At 39.1% G+C, this 21,740-nt stretch overlaps 1 protein-coding gene across 1 annotated transcript in view; it reads left to right on the forward strand.

Annotated features, from left to right (window-relative positions):
- kcnh5b (potassium voltage-gated channel, subfamily H (eag-related), member 5b) overlaps positions 1-21,740 on the forward strand; it is a 184,509-nt gene that overhangs the window by 142,761 nt on the left and 20,008 nt on the right. The window lies entirely within an intron of this gene.

A 21,740-nucleotide genomic window follows, 5' to 3' on the forward strand; every position in this document is an offset into this window, starting at 1 on the left:
CAGAAAGAGAGAGGCAGTGCTGGAGCTTTTAAAGGTCATGGTGCAAAACCTTCACTGAACATCAGTAAGCTTCAAAGAGGGAGTTCATGCAGCGGACGGAGGAACAGGAGGCGGCGAGTGAGAGAAGAGAGGAGAGAGACGGCGATATGAGGAAAGGGAGCGTGAGATGCAGCTCTTCAGCACGCTGGGACAGATGTTGATCTGGCAGCATATTGCATACTGGTGCTAAAACATATGCAGCTTTGTAAATCCCGTCAGGTTCCTCTTCATTAATTTATCGCCAATCAGTTCCTGCTTAATCTCAACACTTCTTGTATCAAAAATCAGCCCCTAATATTTCAAGTTTACTCTCTCGGAACAATTTATCTACAACATTTGAGTGTTTTATTTTTTTAAAGTTGTAGTATGCTTTTGTTTTGTGAAGTGCATTGTCACTGTTGCATATTACCCCATTAAAATTTAACTGAACGTGACCTTTGACCATGTTTTCGAGTTGGTATTTTCTTATTAGACACTTGATTATTGTACTAAGAGTTTTATTATGGAGTAGTTCTCAAACAGGCGTCTTTTTGAATTACCAGAGAAGAGATTGGGTAATAAAAAGTTGGGGGTTGTTTCAATACAAATATTAGATTTCAACAACTTATCACTCATTCAAGGCAGAGAAATCAATTATAGTGTGTGTGTGTGTGTGTGTGTGTGTAAGCTACAGCCTATCTGGCAGCTGCAAAATGCTGCACAAAGGCACTAGTGAGTCATCCTCAATTGGGATCTGGATCCTGGATTCGATCCTCTCTCAGTGGCAGTTCATCATTGAAGGGCTTTCCTGATGACTCACACAAGTCGTGGAGCAAAACAGCAGGTGATGACAAAGTTTTCAAGCTTCTCCAAGCTGGCGTCATTCCTCTTCATTAATATCCTCCACCTCCCCTTTAGTCTCCCGAAGGTGTTCTCCAACACCATCTGTGCCCAGCTGAGATGATAATTGTAAACTCTCTTCTCCCTTGTGAGTCGCCCGCCATCACTGAAAGGCTTCATCGACCAGGGAAGCAGAGGGTAGGCACGTACCCACATAGTGGTTCGTCCCACGTGGGTTTGAGGGGCACAGCCTTCCTGACTGGTCTCATTTATAGATAAAGGACTTCCCAAACACACGGGCATTGTGGACACTTCCTGGGTATTTGAAGTCCACATTCATAAAGTGATACTGGTGATCAACTAGACCTTGGGGGACCACTGAATGGAACCCCTTCCTGCTGTAAAAGTCACTGGGATAGATCTTTCATGCCAATATAGGAATGTGGCTCCCATCAACAGCACCAAAGCAATGTGAGAAGCCCCACCTTGCTTCACATCCTCAGACCACCTCTGGAGCTGCTTCACCTTGTGGAATCCAGACCCAGGTTCCTGTCCAAGACCTGGACAATGGCCTCACAAACCTTTATTGAAAATGTCAGACGTCAGATGTCAAGACTCAATCGTACGAAGGGAGTCCATTGATGGAGGCCACTCTCAAATAACACTGTGATTAATAATAATGTATGTGATTATTTTGCAATGTCGCAGTCCCATCAATCATGACTTGAAGCACTTAAGCATTGAATCATGTAGGATATAGCCTACACTGGTTTACCTCAAAACTGTTTTATTAATGATGCATGTTCATGTGTGGACTGGTTGTGTCCAGTTGTACAGCGTCTTCATGCTACTTCATTAGATGCACTCAACTTCTGTAAAGCCGGTCTGAACAAGAGTGTCTGCCAAATGATAAAAATTTAAATTTAAATATACCTGATGTACAATGTCTCAGACAGTGGACACACCCGCACCAAACAGCTGGTTCTGTACTCAGAGTTACAGTTAGGGCAACTCTGCGGTCAACCTCGACTGCGTGGTGAAGACTTGTGTCTTTCTTCTCTATGCATGGCCGCAGATTATTGACAAGAAAAGCAAATGTCGTTTTTGACCCATTCCTCATCTTTAAATGTTTTGATAACGTAGCGCCACCACCAGTCACTTTTTGGCAGTGACCGAATCTGTGGGTTAGGTGGTGGTACTTCGATAGACACGACACCCATTGGGCACAAAAACAGCAATGTATCCTGTTTGCCACTGCTGGAAAAGGTAAAACAATAGACGTCTTTTCAGTCTCTCCTTTCTCCAACACTGCTCTCACATAAAGCTCTAGCCAATGGCGAAATTCTAACGTTGCTGCTTGCTGTTAAAGAGTAGTCACGCATCATTCTAGATTGTAAACATTAGTTGCGTGCTCCAACAGACATCTAACCCAGGGCTAGTATAAGTGCAGGGTGAATCGTACAGTCCTGCGGTTAGAATAACCCTGAGTTAACAATGTTTGTGTGAGAAGGGATGAAGTTATCCCTGGGGCAACTCTTAGCCCAGGGCCAAGGATAGTAATCTTTACAGTCCTGCTGTGTAAAAACATTTACACCTTTCAGTCCTCTCTATCCTGCTGTTATTACGGACATGCCTGAACTAACTGGACTCATTGACTCGCCCATGTTCTTGGTGCCTCCTTTGACCTGTGAAAAATACATAAATATTGATTAGTCAGCAATATCAGAGGGGACAACAACAGCCTTCTACAATAGTCAGTGGGATTTTCCACGAGGTTCTGAACCCAAGAGTTTCTGTTCCAGTTCTGCTCTCTTTATCTCAGTGATTGAATGTTTCTTACTGAAATGCACATTGGGAGTTGTAGTTGACTTCTCTCCTTCAGTTTTTATGTACAGTAGCAGTGAAAAGTTTGGACACACTTTCTCATTCAAGAGAACGGGAACTTTTGACTGGTACCATATTCAGGCCTGTACCATTGACTTTCTTCTTTATCAAAGAGCCATATGTTGCTGTTCATCCTGCTGATGATTCAACCAGGAGAGTTTCATGTCCGTCTGAGCCTTGAGGTGCACCAGCTGTCAGTCATCTTACATCTTTCTATGTGAGGAAATGAACGGGACTTTATTAGACTGGGATGTCTACTGGGAAATTTAGGAGGAAACTCAGATATTTGAGGGGTCGAAGCAGGTGACGAGAAGCAAAATTCTCTCATTTTTGTAAGGACTTTTGCTACATATTTACCTTTTTATGAGAGCAGTAGTGTGTAAAAGTACAAGCTCAAACATCCAAGATACAAATACAGAACCTGGAGTTCCTGCACATCCTCTTCCCTTCCTTCACACGTTATCTCTTCTACTTTTCTCCGTCTTCGTCTGTTGTTGTTTACTTGTCCTTAAGTTTGTTTTTCATAATTCATATTCTCTCAGCTCAGTAGGTCTTTTTCTCAGCCAGCCTTGAACACAATAAATTATACATAAAATACCAGTAACCTCATTATGTCCTGCGGCCTTTTGCCGGTTCTTACTGACGTCCTAGCAGGCGGCTTCTTCGCTCTCAGCGGCAGTTTTCATTATCTGTGTTTGTTTGTGTTCATCTTGAGTTCATAGTTTAGAGATTATAATTTATTGATGGCTGTATGAGTGGTTTTTATCTACCTGTGCCTTTTTCCAGGTCTGTGTGTGATTGTACACATGCATATAAATGTACTTATGCAGCATGTATATACAGTATAAAAAGGGCAGTAATTGTATTTCCATGCATTTTGCTACTATTTCTTCACCACTTTGACTTTGAATTTGTATTTTAATTCAGTATTTAACAGTAACCGCGGCTTTTTTTCTGATACGTTTTGCATACTGAAGCCGATGGAACGATTTTAATTTGGTTTGCTTGCTTGTTTACTCACTGAAGATGGACGTTAGGTGTCGGTTAAAAGATTTATTCTGGAGAAGAATACTGTACATCTCAATTAGACAGGACAGGATGCTCATTTTCATAGTCTCCCGAGTGTGTCATTTGGGTTGATTACACCGCAGCAGTTTACATAAAAATCTACTAAGTGAAGCTTTAAAATGAATTAAAAAGTAAAATTACCATCATGATGAGATAATTGCTCTTGTTTAAAAAAACAATCTCCTTCCATCATGAGATCAGCAACTCCACCTTCTCCAAAACAATCAGCCTTGATTCACGAAGACGCATTTAAACGGAGCGTAGCTGCATTGGGAACATGTGGAATAATTTTACAACATTGGCTAATACTTTCTCTTAAGTTAATTATGAAGATGGACACTTTTTTTTTGCTGTGTGCAGGAGGAATCTGACCCCGAGGTTCCCTCATGTAAACACAACAAAAACAGAAATAGCGTTGTGGGCAGAGCTCTTTCTCCTCCTCCTCCTCTCCTCAGTTAGCTCTTTTGTTCCCGGGATGCGTGACAGCTGCTCGAACGCCGCCACGATGAAGATAAACAACTTCTAGCGGGAGCTCAGACGTGGCCTGTGGGACTCTGACGAGACCAGAATGTGTGTCAGCCTTAACTCGCCCTGTCACTCACGCGATAATGGCTGCCTTCCAATCTGCCTCCCTCAGCACTTTCCTTTCTCTCTACAGCTCATTCTCCTTATAATCCCCTTTCTCTCCGTGTCCCTCTCTGACTCTAATTCTATCTCTTTATTTTCTTCTCGCTTCACATGTTTTCCCTTTTCTGTGGCAAACTGCATTATAGTACTATTGTGTACTTTTGGTCTGAGTCTGTTTTTCATGGTTTTGTCTGGACCTCTTAGTGTCAACTAAAGAAAATCTTAATTCTACAGCATTCAATTATATTTTAGACCAGTGGTTCCCCATTGCTGGGTTTCAGAGTAGGTTACAAGTACCCTTTCTGCTTCCTACTTAGTAGCAATTTTAAAGCACAAGTCACATATTGATTCCTGCTTTGTGGGCCATGCACCTTGCAAAACTGACACAATATATTCAACTTGGTTTTACTGACACTGAAGTGAAAGAAGAAGAAGGAAAAATGTTTTATACAGTGAAGGATTGACTTAAAAACCTTTTTTTTTTCCATTTTCAGCACTGCAGCTAATGTATTGGCCTTTTCTTTGTATTAAATTTTTGTACATGTTCTGCTGTAAAAAATATTTTTATGTACTAGTGAAAAAATAGTTCTGAGGAAGATTTAATTAGTTTTATCTGCTGTTACAATACTTTTGTTTTAAAAAAAAATGTTTTTAAGCCCCTAATTACTAGGGGTGTGCCCAAATACAAATACGTTATTCGGCAAAGCACAAATAGTGTTTTGTTTTGTTTTTTACGAGTATTTGTTTCATACAAATATTTTTAAAATTATTTGTTTTTGGGAAGAAAAAAACAAAACATGTCAAATACCAGCGAGCAGGTCAGTTATAGTCGCTATCTCAGTGTCTCTCCTCTGCTCCGCTGTGACGTCTATCAGCAGGTCTCAGTGTGGGGAGTCACATCCACCTGCTACATGACGCATATTTCCTAATTTGGACGTCACTCCCGCAGTTGGGGGTGTTCCCCAGAGATAAAGTTGAACTACTGGCACAAGCTTCATGAACACTTATTGTAACACTTTAATTTACTAAAATTAAAAGCATAATAAAAACAAAAACAGGATTTTTAAGCCTCTTTCCACTTTTATTTGAATACAAATACAAATAATTTTGCTGCCTCAACAAATACAGATACAAATACAAATACTGGGCCCTCTGCACATCCCTACTAATTACATTCTTTTGCTGCAATGCTTTTATTGATTTTTAAGCCTCAGTTGTGTTGTGGATATTTCTGAGCGGTGGTCAACACTTCAGTGGAGAGAAGCACATACAAGCCTTTGATGTCTTAATGCTGAGAATGTTTATTGAAGTTACTTGATCAAGGAGAACTGTAAACAGTGAACATCCAAGTTGGTTGCTGTCTCTTCCCGTTCTGCCCTCTGACAGTCTGAGTGTTAGTATTTAACCCAAGCAGATATGGCCTACGATATGAAAAATTAGTCTAATCGGTTCACTAGTTTCTATTTGGCTACACATTCCACCTATCTTTGTTGTCTAGAAGGGTCCTCTCTGGCCTCGGCCTACCATGGCAGTGCTGATATACTCTTTATCAGAGAGGTTTCTGCTTTCACCAAAACATCACAGACAACTGACGTCTCGAGGAGAGATGAAGAATTACAGCGTGACCTCAAGGCATCATCTTGACCCAAAGTCACTCCAACCTGTAACCCCTAAAGATGGAAAATTCCATAACAAGTTGTACTTCAGTTATTTTAGTTTTCATGTTGTGAAGGAGCAGTTGTGGTTAACTCTGTCTCACAACAAGAAGTTTTGAAGAGGGTTTGAATCAACTGATGCGTGGAAATATACAGAGTGGGTTTTAAGTTTGGGGTTTTCTGAGGGAAAATCTGAATCCTGAGGCGAGACCAGATGGAAAACATTGTTTTTTAGACAGTAGTGTGCATCCAACTCTGTATCAACAGCTTGTGTCAGGTCCATAAAGAAATGCCTTTCTCAGTTCCTGACCTCAACCCCATCCAACAACCTTTGGATGAACTGGACAACAAGAGAGGTTTTAAAAAAGCCAATTTAATTAACTAACGTCCTTCTTTGGAAGTGAAACTGATTGTGAAATGAACATTATACTCATACATTGCATCGGAAAACTCAGCTCAGTAAGTACAGTCAGTAGAGAGTAATTGAGATAAACTGTGAACTCTGGTAACTGTCTCATGCATTTAGTTTTAAAACCAGATTCTCTCCAACCCCAAGTCTCAGCAGGGTTTACGTAAGTGTGTAATTGGCATTTTTTAGATGTTAAAATCATTTAGCAGATAGTAGTTTAAAGTTTTTGCTCAAGAACCTTTTTCTTTTCACTTGAGGTAGAGGCATTTCCAAAATAAAGATGCCTTTCCTCTCATAACACCTTAAACTTCAGCCATCAGGTTTAAAGTGTGTGTGTGTGTGTGTGTTTAAAGTGTTTTCAAGATCAGAAACCTCTATCTTACAGGTTCTAGATCACTGATTGCATCCTCTTAACAGCGAGACCATGAAATGCACAGCTGGTACTGTTTTGTCTTTTACTGGATTTTTTTTTAAATGAATAAATTAATAAAAGTGCAACTATTTTTCAAACTGACACATACTCTAAAAACCTATTATATACTACATGTATTGTAAATTTAACACCAGCTCAGCTTTTCTTTGTTTGAGCACAAAGAGAAAAACAACCGAAAGCTTCTGTGCATTTATAAATTATGCACATATTGATGAGAATGTTCTAGTTTTATTCTCTGATGCGTTAATGCAATTTGTATCTTTACGAGGTTTGTTTACTTGTGTAACTGCTGTGGTTACAGTACATGCAAACTTGTTTCTTTTCAATTACACTCATAAATGTAATAGCACAGACAAATGGTTGTTCACACCAGTCTGGTCTAGACGTTCAGCCAGCAGCTTGATACTGCTGATTGATTCACAGCCGACTCTAAAAGAATACGATGCAAAAAGGCTGGGAAGCAAACCCAGATAATAAATGTTTGGTGATATTTATAGATGCTTAACTCCTTGAGGTTATTGGCTATTTGAAGTTTTTGATTACAGGCTGTAGCAGCCTGAAATAGAAGGACCATTAACAAAAAGTGATGTAGCTCAGCAAAACTGACATTACAGCCATTGTGTAATATTAAATGTAAACTAACTAGATTTTTTATTACTTTTTTGATATTTTTTATCAATTTATATTGTTGCATTATGCATCTTTCTGCTCCCTCTATAAACAGCACTTTATAAAGCCTTTTATCTTTACTATTACTTACTACTATTAATATTATTGTTATTATCCTCATCAAAGTGTTTCTAATGTATGCCATATCTAATAGGCACATTTTTGGATTAACAAAAAAACCCAAATACCACCAACCCCTAGTTGCACCTTTCTAGTTAATGGACCAAATATGGCATCACCCGTGTCCCTTCTTGGACAACGATTGGCCTGAAGCCACATGACCATATATCCAACCCATCTTTGTAGATGTCCCATTGGCTGATATGTGTCTGGATGTATATGACTGGTTGTTTGGTTGTTTCTTTACCTTTTTTCATACCCAACTTACTTTATTTAAATGGTGTTTGTAATGTGTTTTATGACTGACATCGGTCAACTAATAAAGTTCTTTCTAAACTAACAAAAGATCAGAATAATAAGCATTCTACTATTACAACTCTCAGTGTTATATAGTCTGTATCTCTCGCTCTCAGTCTCTTATATAAATAATCCATCCTTTAAGAGCTGCATCAGGAAAACGGAGGCTTGATTAGGGCTAGGATGTCTTTGCTGTGTCCCTGTTTGTCACACACAGCCGTTACCTTCACTTTACCTTTAAAATCTTGCTTACTGAAGCTTCAAGTCAAAGAAGAAGAAGAAGTGAAAGAATTCCTGCAGTATAAGGACTTTTAAACGGACATTGGGTCCACACTTTTGAAGCATCATATTAGTGTTTATGGCAGATTTTGCTGCGGAAGAAGTAAATAGAGAGAATGCAGCACATTTGTGGTTTTCACAGTGTAAACCTCCAGTCACTAGAGGTCTTATTATGTAAGTGCTCTGTAAGTGTGAGTCTTCTTTTAATGACTTCCCCATGGCTGTTAAACGCCTCTTCACCTGTCTGAAAGAGATATATTACCTGTGTGGAAAAAAAAAAAAACTGCAGTTCTGCTGTTTCTCAGCTGGTTGTTGCTTGAGGGCATCGGCAGGGCTTGTTATCCCCGAATCTCACGTCGTCTGCAGCGTTCTCTTTGTTAGAGAAACTTTCCTACTCATCGCTGGGGGAAGATGCAAATGACTATTCATCACAGTCAGAATCACTTTATTCACCAAGTTTAGTAAATATGCAGGAATCTGTCTGTGATTTTTGGTGCAATGGAAGTAATGAGAGTTTTCAGCGTCACAGCAGCAGACCACACAGAGTTTACAGACTGTACATATAACTGCACATTTAGATATTCAACTGTACCTTAATGCACCGCTAATTAAGATTTTTTATATTAACAATGAATACAATTACTGTAATTTGTGTCATAAAATGTCAGAAAATACCCTTTTATAATTTCCTAGAAACAAAGATCTTCTAATGTCTTATCAAGAGTCTAAAATCCAAAGAGATTTTACTTTATTTTACTTTATTTTACAGTTTACTATCACGTATGATGACAAAAAGCTTCATATTCTCATATTTGAGAAGTTGCAACAAGTAAATATTTGGTATTTTTCTTTAAAAAATGATTTGATTCAATTATCAAAATAGTTGCAGATGATTCCTCGGAGAATTACCTGCAGCTCTTGAGCTTTTTAGCCTCTTTTAGCTCAGACTGTAGTTTTAGTTGACAGCACATTTACTGTTTACTTCAGTCTCAGTGTTGTCATCAACCCTTGTATGGATTTATTTATTTGCACAGGCTAAAATCAAACAAATACACACAAACAACTAAAAAATGATGTGCCAAGATGAGCTTTTTGATTATCTCTACCTAGATTATATGAAAAATAGGATTATCAAGCTAAAATTAGAGAGAGTCTTGAGCCTTTAGAGAAGCTCTAAAGGAAACTGTAACCCAATGAGAATAGTAATTTCATAGATTTGGACCCCTGTATCTGGGAAGTAGGGATGTGCCTGAATATAAATACGTTATTCAGCAAAGCACAAATAGTGTTTGTTTTTTTTTTTTTTTACAAATATTTGTTTCATACAAATATTTTAAAAATTATTTGTTTTCGGGAAGAAAAAAAAAAACATGTCAAATATCAGCGCACAGGTCGGTTACATCGCTATCTCAGTGTCTCTCCTCTGCTCCGCTGTGACGTCTATCAGCAGGTCTCAGTGAGGGGAGTCACATCCACCTGCTACATGACGCACATTTCCTAATTTGGACGTCACTCCTGGATTTGGGGGTGTTCCTCAGAGATAAAGCTGAACTAAAGACACAAATGAAGTGCTCCCAAGGGAACACTTCATGAACACTTATTGTAACACTTTAATTTTCTAAAACTAAATGCATAATAAAAACAAACACAGGATTTTACAACCTCTTTTCACTTTTATTCAAATACAAATACAAATAATTTTGCTGCCTCAACAAAAACAGATACAAATACAAATACTGGGCTCTCTGCACATCCCTACTGGGAAGATGATGTTTGATTGAGTCAGAGTGAATCTGAGTGTTTTCACACCTGTAGTTTGGTGAACTTGTTGTGTTTCCATCTTTGTTCGGTTTCTTTTCACACAGAGAGAAAAATCCAAGTAAACTAAAATGCATCATTACAAGTGAGAATGTTCTCTTCTCTCCACTTATTAGTTACGTTCTTTCATCGCTCTAGTCCACGTCGGGTCTGGATTTTACTCTCCAGCTTGCTGCTAGAAACTGTTGATTTTTGCTCATCCGCATCCCAGCATGCACCTGGCTACAGGAGCCCTTTAGCCCAAACTTGCAGAGAACACCTTGTAGTTGGATCAGTATCAAAAGTCTGTACATAGTTAACGTGCACTGAGAATTCACCTAATGTAGAACCATGCCACTGCTCATCTTCCTCACCTTTATGTTGCTGTTTATGATCATTTATTTTGTGTTTATTTTGATCAATTCCAGTTTCTTAGTTCAATTTTAAAAGTGTAATGAAAGCAATATTAAAAATTCCTTAATCGTCAGTAAATGCCTGCTTCACTGTCACTCTGATTAAACCCCTGAACAGTTTTCTTCTTGGCAAGTTAACTGACTCTGATCTCGTTTCACTGCCAAAAGCCGACCTGCGGTGCCAGCGCAGAGCGAACCGCACAAACTGATCTGAATCCACATCACGAGGATCTGGCTGCACTTGACTCGCCGCGTTTTTATCTTATTGTGGTATTCATCCTCGTTCTGTCGAGTTTCAGAAACCTGAATAAACAAGTAAACGGGGGCTCGTAAACTGTTTTTTTGATGAGGAGGGGCCGTTAAAGGCGTCTGCTGAGGCTTCACATGCTGCGCTGGGTTTTTGGGACAGCTTGTGCGCTGGGAGGGACAGACTTCAAGGCTAAAGCCTGCAGACTGGGAGGCTTTTACCAGCCTTCTAATGGATTATTCATGTGACCGACAATAAAGGCGAGAGGGCATAGAGGGTGTGTGTGTGTCTGTGTGTGTGTGTACACACACTCAAGTAACAGTTCTTTCTGTGCATTGAAGCAGATTCCTTAAGCATGAGTGTGTGTGAGGCTGAGTGTCATCTCAATGTGTATAAAGTGGCTGTCGAGGGCCTATTTTTTAAAAGCAAGAAGAAGATAAATACTTTCTGTTTGTTCAGGAGTTTTCTCCTTCTGAATTTAGAGATTGAGACTCATTGAGAAAAATGATTGACTTAGTATATCTTGAGAGAAGTTGGTGGGTTTGAACGGGAGTCCAGCAGCCATCAGATGCACTTTTATTTGAGTGATGAAGATAGGCAATTCATGTTTAGTTCAAGTTATATGTAAAATACAGAATGCAGTATTTACATTTATTTACAGTTATAGCATTTACAGTAAAATGTACACATCAGGATAAACCTGGAAATGGTAATTATTCAGTGTTTATATGGAGAATACACTATAAATGCCTGGCTTCCGGTTAAACAGAAATGCTTTTATTTTGAAGGTTTCCAGGAAATTATCTGGCCTGTTGTTGTCGCTAGTTTTAGAGTCGAAAAAAGGGTGTACGCTCAAGATGTCGGGCGCGAGCTCCGTTGTTTCCCACGTTTAGTAAACTGCAGCATATTTGAAAGACACCCGTTCTGGTCAATGAAAAGAAGCTTCCACTACACAACGGTGGTACTCGCTGCTTGAACTAAACCTATAAACCTTATAAAATACAATTACAAAATACAATTCATACCAGAAAACAGCACAAAATACCCACAAAAAATCTGAAAATGAAAAATTCCATCGTTGTCTGACATGGAAAATAACTCTACTCCTCTTCATTTTGAGTATTTTTACATTTGATATGTGATATTTTTATCTTTATCGAGTAAAATGTTGAACGCAGGTCTTGAAATAGAGCATTTTCTCTATGTGGTGTCACTACTGAGTACTTCTTCCTCCACTGTTTCTGTCTGTTTTTGTTTTTGTGAGTAGCTGATGATGATGAAGTTGTAACCAACGAGCAGCAGGCAGATTTGTCAGAAGTTCTTCATAACGGGCTTCTTGTACCAGCAGCTCGCTCAGGACAGAACTTCCTCATCTTCAGTCTTCACTAAACAGCGGAACAAAGTGATCATTAATCGATCGATGAGAGGGATTTATTTCTGCGAAGAAGCTCTTCCCTCACACTCTGATCCAGGCAGTTTACATTAGTTACATATTTCAGTCTGTTAAATATGAAGCTCTAATGATGGTCTGACATATCTTACATACTGGACTTATCGATCTAATTGCTTTTTTCCCCCACGATCGATGTGTGCAGAACTGTGTTAGCACCTCTGGAGCTGGTAGCGACTCATAGACAGATGGGTTTTTTTGCAGAATCCCAGCAAACAGGTGTTGATTTCTATTTTTGACATTTTGGAAAGTCAGTAATTATTAACAGCCGGGCAGCTTTAGTGAGCTCTGCTGTTCAGCTCTCTACTATTTGCTGTTTTGTACTGTGATGTAGCCACGTAGCCAGTGGGGTTTTTTTGGGTATTCATCACTGTATCTTTGTTGTTTTAATCCCAGATGTGAACATAACAGACAGAGACAGAAACTGAGGTCTTTAGGTCATCTGAGCTGCAGATGTGTGCTCTTAAAAAAAAAAAAAGCATCATCTGCATTACAAACCAAAAATACACTTTCTGTTCATCACACACGATGCAAAGTATATTTCATGACTTCCCGTATACACACACACTCGGAGAAGCCATCTGTGTGCTCTGAGGCTACAGTTGAGTCTAATTCTTCTACTAGTGTCTCTTTCTCATTTATAGCATTTCAAAAGGTATTCATACTTACCATTTACATTGTGCTAACACAGATATGTAGACCCAAGGAAGTGTTGACATAACAAATTCAAAATTGATGTTTCAAAATGCGGTTTACCATCTGTTTTTTTCTCTATATTTGTATCTATTACACATAGCCCTGAGCTAAAAGCATTCTGGGACATTCTATATTAATCCAAAGCCTGAGGGTCTTGTAGTCCGTGGCTATCACTTCACTGCGGTACAGTCTAAAGTAGGCTAAAGGCTTGTTTGGCGGTGGGGTTAGCCCCAACTTTTCAGAGCTAAAAATGGAAATGTAGAATGTAGCCATGAGCTAACTGGCTTATTGTAAAAGAAGGCTGAACTAAAGCCGCAGGCTGAGTCTTAGCTTACAAAACAGGATGTCTAACAAGCGGTAAAAACAATTTACACAGTGTCATGTGATCATGATTTAGTGTTTCTCTCCAAAGTGACTTTAGCCAGTTCTCATCTACACCATCTAATGTGGCAGCAAGTATCAGATTCAAGGTGATTATACTGAACACAAAACAGTAAATTAGAGTGAAAGTCTACAGTCACACTAGCAGCCCCGTGATGAAGCTATAATGCGCATTAAATACCAGGAAACTAAATTTCTGGGTGATGGGAAATGGTAGAGACAACTTTGATATTCACCATAATTCAGGCAAATGTAAAGGTTGACCTAAAGGTAACGCCAGAAGAAAGGTCATGTTACCTGAATCAAAAAGGTTAATCCTCTGTACTTTGGCAATTTTTTGTACATCTCAGGCTCAGCTTGTCGGACTCAATTCCACAACAGTCACAGTTTTAGAAAATGTTTATTTTAGGCTACACAGAAGCAAACATTCACAGCGTTTTTTCAGAGATATTTTTGTGACGGTTAGTTTTTATTTATTCAGGGAATCTCATCTCTTCTGCAAGACAAACCTGAGAACAGATAAAACATAAACACAATAATCTGGGTCCTTTACATCACAATCACAAAACCATCATCATACACACTCACAGATACACTATGAAAAATATCAGCTTGTAAAACTTTAGAGTCCCTGATGGAATGAGTGTCTCGACCTTTTATTACCCATCAAACTTTGAGTAGCTCTGCAGAGATGTTTACATGTGTCTTTGGGGGGGAAACATAATTTCAGCCTAAACTGCAACTCCGCCAGTTTCAGGTGTAGACTTAGGAGTGAGAAAAGAAAAGTGTTATGGGTAACCACACTGTAGGTTGCAACAACGCGTAGTGCAGACCTGCAGGTCGAGCAAGCTGATTGCTGGATTCAGTTGCTGTGGGGAGGCGGGTCCGAATGCTGAAAGCAAACGTAAAAGTGCTACGTACACGTATAAAAGAAATGGCCACGCAGACCGTTGTGTACGTTCACCTACGTGGAGCCCAGAGAACTATAATTCCACCTTTACTCAGGCTCAGTGGTGATTTAAGCTGGATGCTAACATAGCATGTTATCATGCAATCATGCTACAATAAGTTCAGAGTGCAAATGTTGACATGCATGTATATCAGCATGTTATGTGCTAATGCTAATTACCATCTAACGCTACTGTGTTAGCATGTGAACATGCGTACGGTTAGAATGCTGACGAGAATTATTGAGATACTACTTTTCAGGAAATTTTGACCTCTTGATGATGCTGAGTTAAACATAAATGTCTGTACTAAATCTAATGACAACTACTTCACCCTGAACATGTGACTGACCCAAAGACCAGCTGACCAACATCACCATAGAAGTGTGAAAGTAATCAGCAACATGTGAATTCAAGATTAAAACAGGTATTGTAGAAGAGAAAAAACGTGATAGCTTGTGAAATTGTGCCAAACAATACACAGAGCACAAACAGCTGCATAACCAGAAGAGATAGATAAGGAGTTGTTTTCAAAAGGTCCGGTTACAATCTCTGGAGAAGCAAATACTATGCTGATCATTGATACACCCAAAAGATGTCAGGCCGCCAGACAAACAGGAGACATCTGGGAATAGTCTTTGCACACAGCGTGCAAAGACGAAATTAAGAAATGTTCTACTCTCATTGGTGAAAATCCTAGTGATCATTGACTCACGAAAGTGCCAAAAGTCACGTCCGCTAGCCTGATTTGAAACCTCTATAGTATCAACATGTTTGGGATTGAACAGGACTTGTTTTCATGTTCTTCATGTTACCTAAACTATTCCAGCTGCTGAGTCACAAGGTGAAATTTTATTAAAGATTTGAAAGAAATAAAAAAAATCGTCCTGATGTTAAAAAGAAAAGCAACAAGCTACAACCTCTAAGAATAAAAGTCAAATCATTTGATTCCCGACCAGTTCTCCTCAGCGCTCGCTGTTTTACTTTCTTCACATCTCTCCACCTCCGCGGGGCAAAGACACAATCAGTCTTTTACCAGCTGACAGATTCTCTGTTTTTCTTTTAGTCCTAAATTGATGCTACGCTTTGTGAGTGCCGATCATCTGTAAGCACCAACAAAGCGAAAACAAAGAGGAGTCTTTAGATCTGACTGTCTGGTTTCAAACTGAAACGGGTCATGACTGGATCGCAACGATGCGCTATGAAAACTGTGCACTAATTGTATTTGTGTATTTTTTAGATTACCATAATATTGCAGCAAGCCGGTGGAGCGTTATACCTTCTGTCACAATTTTCCTTCTGCAAGGCTGCATTGTTCTCAATGTCAAGTGTTTCCAAGGAGGGCGGATTCTCAATAATAATGAGTGTTAGTCTGGAAGAGATGAAGGAGGCGGAGAAACAGACTGAGATGCAATATGTAAGAAAGATGGAAAAGGTAACTATTTGTAAAGAAGAATATCTGTCAGTCTACGGAGAAAGGTTTGAATAGTTTATTATGTAGTACTTTCACAGATTGGTCCGACAAAATTTGCAGATTTTGTTGGACCAACAGTCCTAAAACACAAATATATTCAGTTTCCATTTATACTGTATCAAATCTTCACATATGAGAAGCTGGAAGCAGCAAATATTTGCCATTTTTGCTGCATTAACTGATTCTTTTGGGCAGTTGAAACTAGTAGTGAACACAACACTGACATATCATCACTCATTTTAAGTTGATATATTGAACTCATTAGTAAACAGTTGCTTATTTCCACATCCAGCAGTTACGGAGCAACATTATCATTCATTTGAAGTCTTGTTTCTGTCCACCTGGTGAATGTAAGTCCAATATTCTCTCTCTGTTTTTGTTCTCTACCAACTCCTGAGAGTGACCCAAAACAGTAAAGTTGCAGCCGGACAGATAAACAATGAGCTGAAACTCTCTATAAAGCTCCATAAAGCCGAGAGGAGCTGCAGAGTCACTGATAATTCTCTGTAGGTTCATCACTATGAGCCAAACACGTTACACACTGAAATTGTTATTAGAAAAAAACATTAATTATAGCCACTTCAAATCATTAATCAATTATCAAAACATAAGTATTTTTAACTTACTGCATTGTTTACATCTCCATGAGAAATATTGAGGACATGACCTCATTACTGCAGCCAGCATCACATTTTGCTTGTTTCTGCAGTTTTTTAGCCTTTATTCTGGTCTTCAGTAGTTCAACACATGAGCAGCTGGACTGAAATCAATTGATTTGATCAAGAGCAACTTAACTACGTATGTTTGGTATCACTGCTCTGCTCCACTGTGCTAAATTATGTATAAAACAGTCCTGTAACCACTCTCAAATTTACAAAACTCATACTCATCATATTATTTAATTTTCCTACTTCAGCGTATAATTTGTTTTTGGGTGCATATACGTGAAAATCATTTGTATGAATAAATTCCAATAAAAGAATCACTTGACTCAAATGCTGAATCACATTCAAATTGAGAGAAAATTTCTGGTGCAGCGCCAGTAGATACACAGTCTCTGTGTAAGTGCTCCAGTGTGTGTCTAAATGAATGTGAGCTTTCAAGCGTATCTGAGGCTTATATGTGCCTATAGGGGAGCATCTTTGTGTGCGACTGTGTGCATGTGTGCTCATATGTGCATGAATACATTGCAGTATGTGTGTGTATGTGTTTGTGTGTGTTTGTGCGAAGTTTGGTCGACCGCAGGGAGTCAGCGGGAGCATTAGGGACGAGGTGCGGCGGAGAGGAGAACAAGTCATCCATGCACGCGGTCTCATTTTCTTCTTCTCTCTCCTGTCTGGTAAATAATGAATTGTGGAAGTTAAGAGGAGGAAGTAACCCATTTTTTATTTTCCCTCCCGTGTTTGTCTCTCCGGAGAAGTCGGAGCTGCATTAAAAGAAAGACAAGGGAGGATTTACTCTGTGGACTGGTTGCCAGAGATGAGAAAAACTAACATGATCTTAAAAGGAGCGGTTGCAGCAGAGTCCACATGTTAACGCTGCAGCCATAAAAGCCTGTCTAAAAAAAATACTAAATACTTGCTAGTTGCAGCATCTCAGATTTGATCATTTGCTCTCTATTTGGACTCTGGTAACATTGAAACACACTATTATTTTTATACATATAGATATAAAGACAAGGGAGGATTCACTCTGTGGACTAGTTTCCAGTATAAATATACATATATATATATATATATATATATATATATATATATATATTAGGGATGTGCAGAGAGTCCAGTATTTGTATTTGTATCTGTATTTGTTGAGGCAGCAAAATTATTTGTATTTGTATTTGAATAAAAGTGGAAAAAGGTTTAAATATCCTGTTTTTGTTTTTATTACGCTTTTAATTTTAGAAAATTAAAGTGTTACAATAAGTGTTCATGAAGCTTGTTCATGAAGTGTGTGTCAGTAGTTCAGCTTTATCTCTGGGGAACACTTCCAACTCCAGGAGTGATGTCCAAATTGGAAATGTGCGTCATGTAGCAGGTGGATGTGACTCCCCTCGTTAATACCTGCTGATAGACGTCACAGCGGAGCAGAGGAGAGACACTGAGATGGTGATGTAACCGACCTGCACTCTGGTGTTTGACATGGCTTATTTTTCAAAAATAATTTTTGAAATATTTGTATGAAACAAATATTCGTAAAAAACCCCACTATTTGTGCTTTTCCGAATAACGTATTTGTATTCGGGCACACCCCTAATATCTACTTTGTGTTGAAGTTCTTGAAGTTCTCTGAGAAATTAACAAAATCAAGAGGTTGTGATATGTAACACAGCAACACATCCTCATAATTAAACAACAGTATAGGTATAATATAATATTCAGCTGGAAAAAAACAATATAATATGTCACTTTCCAAAACCGTTACAAATCACTGTTAAAAATAATGATGTTTTATTGTGTGACAACGCTGTGGTTAAGGTCTGGTTAGGTTTAGGGAAAGATCACTTGAAATGTGATTTATACCTCCTTAAAGTTATGGCAACAGTAAACACTACAACATTACAGTTTTTTTAAAAAATGTTCCGACTCTCGGTTGTAAATGGGCAAAGGAACATCCAGTCACTCAGTGCAACAGTGTAGCACATTGATGTATTTCCAATAGTTTTTTGACAACAACAGAGGTCTATGGAACAGAGGAATAAGAAATATCAGACTTAGAATACACCCATAATACTAGTAGATCAGTTCATTGTTGGTTTGGTTCTGCACATGAGGTTTGTTGACAATAAGAAAAATATATAAAATCGTCAGACACGTCCTTTAAGAGTTCCTGTATGGGCACAAAACTGAAAACAAGGGAAGGATTGATTCATATATTGGCATCAGAGGAATATTCTTCCTGATATCTTGATATTGGTTTCAACCATCATCACCCAGCTGTGTTGCAAATCTAGAAACATGAAAATAATACACACACACAGTGCTGTATGTGTATCTGTTAGCCCGCACATACAGAACAAGGGTTACAGGGCACACCACTGTTAATGTGTGTTTGCACTTTCCTGCATGCATCTGTGTGTGTTTATATTCTGTCAATTTCAATCCCTGCGAGCATGTTTGTTTACATCTCTCCTGAGTTTTTTACCCTGTGATGACACTGTCTGTCTGTCTCTGTGTGTGCGTGTGTGGAAGGGAGGGAGATGACAGGCTGGATTACCTGGGAAATGTGCCATGGGGGCCACAAAAACAAGCAACCTGTATATAAATATATATATATATATATATATATATATATATATATACAGTACTGTGTAAAAGTTTTAGGCACAAAAGTAAAGTGAGGATGCACCAATTCTCCAACGTACTTGGCAGGTAGGTTGTTCCAAGCATCTTGCAGAACTTGCCACAGTTCTGTGGTTTTACAGTCCAGTAGGCTGTCTCAGATGTTTCTGTGTCTTCATGGAATCCCAGACTGAAGTTTCTTTATGACTGATAAGACGCCTCCCTGATGGTGTTGCACAAAGGATAAGAACCTAATCCCCCATCTAAAGCGCCTAAAACTTTTGCACTGTACAGTACAAATTGTATGTACATGTATACAACAAAACGTCAGACAGCTGTTTGTTTCCAACCAAGAGTCAACATTGTTTCTTTTAAATCATGACCACAGTCTCCCCCTACCCTTAACCACATGGTTGTTATTGTAATCATGACAGCAAAGCCCCCTAAAGTGGGTATAAGTGAGATTTTTTATAATGACAATGTATGATGTGTCAGTGTGTAATGTGTCGGTCGTGGCTCGTAGTGATGAACCTACAGAGAATTATCAGCGACTCTGCAGCTCCTCTCAGCTTTACGGAGCTTTATAGTGAGTTTCATCTCATTGTTTATCTGTCCGGTTGAGACTTTACTGTTCTGGTTCACTCTCAGCGCTCTCATAGTACGTTTTCGGCTGCACTAGGCAGCTGTTTTCAGAGAAAAAGCTCTAAAAAGCCACTGTACACTACCTGCTCAGTACCAAACAGCAAACAGACACAGTTAGTTGTAGACTAGCTGGTGAACATAGTGGAGCATTTAGCAGCTAAAGAGCCAGATATTTCCCTCAGGAGTTGGTAGAGAGCAGACACAAATAAAAGAGAGTGAATATTGGACTTACATTCACCAGGTGGACAGAAACACGACTCCAAATGAATGATAATGTTGCTCCGTAACTGCTGGATGTGGAAATAAACAACTGTTTACTAATGAGTTCAATATATCAACTTAAAAAGAGTGATGATATGTCAGTGTTGTTTTCACAGCTTGTTTCCACTGCCCAGAAGAATCAGTTAATGCAGCAAAATGGCAAATATTTGCTGCTTCCAGCTTCTCATATGTGAAGATTTGATACAGTATAAGTGGAAACTGAATGTATTTGTGTTTTAGGACTGTTGGTCCAACAAAATCTGGAAATTTAAAACTACTATAGACTGAAAGATATTCTTCTTAGTTACCTTTTGTTTGTTTTTTTTTACTAAATGCTGCCTGTATGTCCTCACATTTGTGTAGCTGTTTTGCTTTCCTTTGTCTATTTTCATGTGTGTTATTAAGTCTCCATGTTTTACGCTCTCTAGCAGTGTAGTTTTATTTGATTTTGTATTTTGTGGACAGGAAGTTGTGCTCTGAAAAGCTCTCAAAATATGGAAGGTTATAGGTTTCAAGTACTGTATACTGTGCATTCCTGGGTGAAGAAGTTAAGCTTTAATAATCACTGGAGGTAACTATAAGTTTGTGTTTACCTCACATTCATCTAGATCATGTGGGGTCTCTCAGAATAAGCTGATCTAAGTCCTTTCGTCTCTCTTGAATCAGTAAATTTTTATCTCTCCTTGCGCTCTTGTTTCCTGCCCAGCAGTCTCTCACTCTCTGTTTCTATTTTTAGAAGCTTTATGATATGAGCTCCTTCGTCGTCTGCCAGAACAGAGCTGTAACGTTCCTCCCTCACCGCTGCTTATCGGTTTTACATTTTCTCACAGATGCAGGATCGCGTTCAACAGTCAGATCCAGCAGCAACACATGAGCCTGCGGTCCAGTTTGGATCCTTTTATTCAGTCCGGCTATTGTTGTTAGAGCCAATCGAGCGTCTATCCATCATTTTGACTGCTGCTGCTGCTGCTGGTGTGTGTGTGTGTGTGTGTGTGTGTGTAAGAAAGAACTACAACTCAACAAAAAGAATTTAATCAAGTGCAGGATGAGGACACACACACACACACACACACATATCATCATGTACATACAGGCGGGCACACATACAATTTCTCCTCCAGCATCCAGGATTAAACTTCCCACATCAACACCGTCCGCCGTCTCTCAGGTATTAGTTGACTTCCAGCTGTCATGGTGACACCTGCATCGTCTAGGAGAGTCTTGAGGGACCGCTATGACATGCAAGGTGAGGTCATGTAATCTTTGAAGATGGTGCTTTCACACCTAACCGGATTGGTTCGGTTAAAATAAACTCTGGTGTGTTTGACGGTTTAGTTTGTACAGTCGGTGTGAAAGCTGACGATCAAACTCTGGTCCACTTCCAAGCAAACTGTGCAGACTAGTGCAATGAAATACGTTGTCTCCTTGATATTTAGGCAGATAGAAGCTTCTTCAGGACCTTCTTCCTGTGTTTATGTCTTTTTTACCTGCCCAAACACATCTGACCAATGAGAGGAGAGAACGTTCTCACCTGTGTGAAAAGAAACCGAACCAATACGTTTAAAAAAAAAAGTGGACTTATCTGCAGGAGACCGCTGTTCGACAGTCTTTTGCAAACCGTAACTTCCATTGTAGTGGTGTTTTTACTGTTGCCATGACGACGAAGGCAACAGTACAAGTGTTTTTTGTGCCTAAATCTAACCAGACCTTAACCACAGCGTCGTCACACCATGAAACATAATTATTTTTTATGATTATGGCCTATAGAGTCGTTCAGGAGTGCACTTATAATCACCCCTATGTGGTTGTTTCATTATGAGGATGTGTTGGTCTGGAACTCAGCCAGCTGTGTTCC

Source organism: Thunnus maccoyii, chromosome 16 (genome assembly GCF_910596095.1).
Source record: "Thunnus maccoyii chromosome 16, fThuMac1.1, whole genome shotgun sequence".
In the NCBI taxonomy this organism is placed as follows: Eukaryota; Metazoa; Chordata; class Actinopteri; order Scombriformes; family Scombridae; genus Thunnus; species Thunnus maccoyii.